This window comes from Dasypus novemcinctus, chromosome 9 (genome assembly GCF_030445035.2).
Source record: "Dasypus novemcinctus isolate mDasNov1 chromosome 9, mDasNov1.1.hap2, whole genome shotgun sequence".
Taxonomy (NCBI): Eukaryota; Metazoa; Chordata; class Mammalia; order Cingulata; family Dasypodidae; genus Dasypus; species Dasypus novemcinctus.
Genome location: NC_080681.1, coordinates 102,248,982 through 102,253,759, shown reverse-complemented (window position 1 = coordinate 102,253,759; position 4,778 = coordinate 102,248,982). Strand labels below are relative to the sequence as shown.

At 53.7% G+C, this 4,778-nt stretch overlaps 1 long non-coding RNA gene across 1 annotated transcript; it reads left to right on the top strand.

Annotated features, from left to right (window-relative positions):
- Positions 1-1,949: 1,949 nt before the first annotated feature.
- Positions 1,950-4,501, top strand: LOC111767322 (uncharacterized). Its single transcript, XR_002799173.2, has 3 exons — positions 1,950-1,988; positions 2,838-3,131; positions 4,008-4,501. It is a non-coding gene; the product is annotated as an uncharacterized lncRNA (long non-coding RNA).
- The last annotated feature ends 277 nt before the right edge of the window (positions 4,502-4,778 follow it).

Genomic DNA, 4,778 nt, shown 5'->3' with positions numbered 1-4,778 from the left:
TTACTGAAAAGCCAAAACAAACTGCAGAAATAAATTGGATGCTAGCCTCAGTTAAAATCATAACCATCACCAATAACTTGGGGTTTTAAATTTTTAGTTCATTGAAATGCTTTCACTGTTCCCACTGATTTTAAGTTATAATCTGGTTATAAGTTTTGATTTGCAAAATAAATTCATACTTACAAAATATTGCTTTTATCTGTCAGAATTCCAGGATGGATTCTGTTTGGTGAAAAAATCGAAAACTTTCTACTGCAAAAAGAAAAAGTTTAAAAAAACCACCTTTCTACACTGTGTACAGCTAAGAGAGTAAAAATCTGGTGACCACAATAAAACAAACAAACAAACAAACAAACAAAAACTCTGTTATCATCCTCGGGAAGCCTGGAGCACAGAGCTGGTGCTCAGGATATATTTGTTGAAAGAATGAAGGGAAACAACTCATTCTACACTGGAGCCCAGGCAGTGGTGACAGCCACTCTTCCCTTCTCCATTTCCCCCTCTTCCCTCACCTCTTCTCCCTCCTTCCTCTCCTCCTCTCCTCCTCGGAGCTGGCACTGATGAGCAAGGAGCCTAGAAAACTCCACTAACAACCCAGCCGGCCTTACCTCAGGCAGATTGTTTCACCTCTCCTACCAGCGGGGGGAAATGGGTAGAATTACGCTCAGGGCCTGATTCTAAAAGATGCTGGGAGGATCAAAGGCGACCTCAGCAGGGAGGTTGTTTGAAAGGTTAACATGGCTGCTTCCTGTGCATGGCAGGAGCACAGCTAAGGGGGTGCAGGAACGCTGCCAGCTGCCGGAACTTACCCAAGTTCCTTCTGGAGCTCTGTTGAGGGTTAGGGAGGAGAGCAGAGGAGGGGAATGGATGCAAGGACCCCTTCCTACCTTCTCCCCCCACTGAAAAGGCCCTGTCTCCCCTGAGGACCAAAGGGTAGATTCTTTGTTCTGGAACAGGACCCCCTTCGAGAATCTGTTTAAAACCGTGGAAGTTTTCCCCGGAACAAACGCACGCGAGTGCATTCAAAGTCAAGCAGACTACTTTTGGAGGTTCTTGGAAGCCCCGCTGTGGCACTTGGGTAAATCCTCCGGGCGCTTCAAGGTGCCAGCCCTTGGAAAGCAGGTGGTGGTGATGGTGGGATGCCCAACTCAAAGCAGTGCTTTAAAATGCATATAGGGGGAAACGGACTTTGGCCCAGTGGTTAGGGCGTCCGTCTACCATATGGGAGGTCCGCGGTTCAAGCCCCGGGCCAAGGCCCGTGTGGAGCTGGCCATGCGCAGTGCTGATGCGCGCAAGGAGTGCCGTGCCACGCAAGGGTGTGCCACGCAAGGGTGTCCCCCGCGTGGGGGAGCCCCACGAGTGAGGAAAGCCGCCCAGCGTGAAAAGAAAGAGCAGCCTGCCCAAGAATGGCGCCGCCCACACTTCCCGTGCCGCTGACGACAACAGAAGCAGACAAAGAAACAAGATTCAGCAAATAGACACCAAGAACAGACAACCAGGGGAGGGGGGGAAATTAAATAAATAAATCTTTAAAATAAATAAATAAAAAAATAAAATAAAATGCATATACATGAACACAAATCAGGTTTTTAAAAATTAATTAATTAAATTTTTAATTGTATTTTTTTGAAGTTATATAGATCACAAAAAATGTTACATTAAAAAATTTACAAATCAGTTTTAAACTCCAGTTCCGCCCACAGGTAGCTATGTGACCACGCAAGTCATTCCACCTCTCCTTCAGTTTTTTTTGTCCATGGAATGGGAATACCATTACATTCCAACGTCTCCTAATTTGCAGGACTACCCTTCCCGAAGACAACACAATTCTGGGCGGCTTGAACTGGTCTGAGAACTGAAGAAAGCCAGGGGCGCTCCCACCCTCTCAGCTGAGTGCCTTGCAGAGTAGAGTTCCTTTCCCTTTCCCCGCCTCCCTGTAAAACGAAGGAGGCTCAGCCACACCTTGTCCAGGGCTGTCCAGTCTGGAGGTGAGGAGTCTGTGGGGGAGGAGGCCAGGTCGGACAGGGGACACGACTAGGGCCCGTGGGATCAGGTGGGTGTGAGAGCAACATCAGGGTGACCCTGAGACTTCTAAGAACAGAGGAGGAAAGCGGAAGAGGGGTTCTCCACCCTAAGCCTGGATGTCGCTGGCTCCTCCCTGGGGATAAGTTGGGCAGCTCCTACCTGGTCAGGTTGGACTTTGGGCCTGGCCTGACAGGGGCAGCTGGGAAGTTGGCTCCCTGAGCTGCCTGTGGGGCCAGTGCAGAATGCAGCTGAGCTGAGCAATCATTAATCCAGGCAGGATTCCAGCTGCAGGGCAGTGAGGGGTGGGAGGAGGGGTGTAGGCCCCCGGGACCTCAGAAGCCTGGCTGCCCATTAGGCCAGGAGAGACAAAGGAGAACTAGGGCTGCTTGTCTGAGGGTGGCCCAAGCTGGTGATGGGAAGTGAGAATGTCTGGGTATTGGAGTTGGGAGCAGTGACCGCTTCCCATTCCCTTCCTTTCTCCCCCACTTCCAAATCAGGGGACCTAATTTAAGTGTTTCCTCCTGGGGATTCCCCTTGGAGTGGAGCCATCCCTGAGAATTATATGACTCCATGGGCATGTGACCTGTGCTGTGGCAGAGACCCCCGCATGCAAAAGGGCCCCACACTTGGTTTAATGTTCTGCTGTCCTCTTGAATTTTTAAGTAATTTTTGGACAAGGGGTCCTACATTTTCATTTTATGCTGGACCTCACAGGTAGCTATGTGACCAGGCAGGTCATTCCACCTCTCCTTCAGCTTTTTTTGTCCATGGAATGGGAATACCATTACATTCCAACGTCTCCAAATTTGCAGGACTACCCTTCCCTCCAACACAATTCTGGGCGGCTTGAACTCGTCTGAGAACTGAAGAAAGCCACGGGTGCTCCCACCCTCTCAGCTGAGTGACTTGCAGTTCCGGCTGCTGGGAAGAAGGAAGTGGTAGGGGGCAAGATTGACAACATTTCTCTCCCCCACCCCTTCCAAGAGCCAGAGTATATGTGCCTTCCTTCCTTCCTCCCTCCCTCTCGGGTGCATCCAGACTTTTTCCTGTGCATCACCCTCTGCAAGTCTCAGCTCTGCCTTTGACATTCACCAGTAGCAGGAAAGGTGAGATCCTTCAAACTAATGCTGGGCTGAGCTGGGCCTTCAGTCCCATGAAGACAAGGCCCACTGGGATCCCTGTGTCAGGGACAGAGCCTGGTCCAGAGTGGGGGCACTGGGCCTGAATGAAAGGTGATCAGATGGGAAACTGAGGCGAGGAAGGTCAGTGATCTGCCCCAGGTAGGGGGTGTGGGTGAATGCTGAGCCCCCGGGGCACACAGGAGGTAAGGCCCGTTGGAGAGACCACACTCTGCACCCCAATTATCCTACAATATTATAGTGGGTGTTGTCTATGGTGTGCTGGGGCTCGCTGGGCTGGGAGTGCCCCAGAAACCCTTACAGAGACCAAGACCAGGACTGAATTGGGTGATGCAGACAAACTCCAGCTGGTAGGGTGACCACAAAGCCCTTCTGGGGACCCAGAGAGGGGGTCCAGGGATGCTGAGCCCACAGCTGGCCCCTGGAACTTGGAGCCTCTGACAAGGCAGAGACAAGGTCCAGACACTGGTCTTGTCTCCTCTGCTGCTACCACTGTGCTCTTGGGCAATCATTGTGCCCTCCTGGCCTCAGTTTCCCTTCTGTACTATGGGGATAACACTTCCTGCTCTGCTTCCCTCATAGGCTTGCTATGGAATCAGATGATATAAAAGTGCTCAGTCAGCTATAATAAAGAGCCAGAAGCTGGGAGGAAGAGATGGCATTTTCACGATTCCTCTCACCTGCAAAGTCTCAAAGTACCTTATAAACTGTTAGTTTGTCAGGCCCCAGGCTCCGCCCTAATCAGTGCTGCTGCTCAGAGGAAATCCTGAGCCAGCCAGGGGTGCCCTAGAGTCTCACAACCTAACCCAGGAGGAAACTGAGGCACGACTCTCTCCATCCCAGCCAGGAAAGAGTGAACCAGTAACCCAGGAGGCCTGGGCCCCAGTTCCACACAGAAGATTCTTGAAGCCCACAGCAAAGTGTGAGAAGGAGGGAAAAGGAAGGAAGAGGCAATTCCCAATGGCCAGATGGGAGGGAAATGCCAGCTGCTGGGCACTGGGCTTGGCCAGGTCAGAAGGCCCAAGGGCAGACCCCCAAATACAGTCCTAGTCCTGCAAAGAATTCTCAGAACTTCCTTATTCCAGGAAAAGAATTCCAGAATCCCCCCATCTCTTCCCAGACCAAACTTGGATCACCACGCTCTCCAGAGGCTCAACCCAAGAATTTCTCTTCCCCTGAGTCTCCCCCAGTTGGGCCCTCTTCTGGGCCGAACCCCGTATAGTGCCCTCTCTGGGACCGAACCCAGTGCCGCCCCCTCCCGGGCCCGCCTCGCAACACAGCCGTCTCGGTCCGGGACAGTCTGCTCGTCCCCGGGGACCCCGGACCACCGGCTCTCGGGGCCAGACCTCGCCCTGCCCCAGCCCGGGTTCAGGACCCGAACTGGAGGAGGCGGGGAGCGGCCGGCGGCAGCGCGGCTCACGCCCCGCGGCCGCTCCCTCCCCCGGCTCCTTCCCTCCCGGCCGGCCTCCGCGCCCCGCCCGCCGCGGGGCGGCCCCTCCCGCGCCGCTCCCGCCGCCCGCACCCTGCTCGCTCGCTCTGCCTCCACCGCCCAAACTTTTCTCCGGGAGCGTCTCCCCCGCGGCGGCCGCCAGTCCGCCAGCCGCCGCCGCCGCC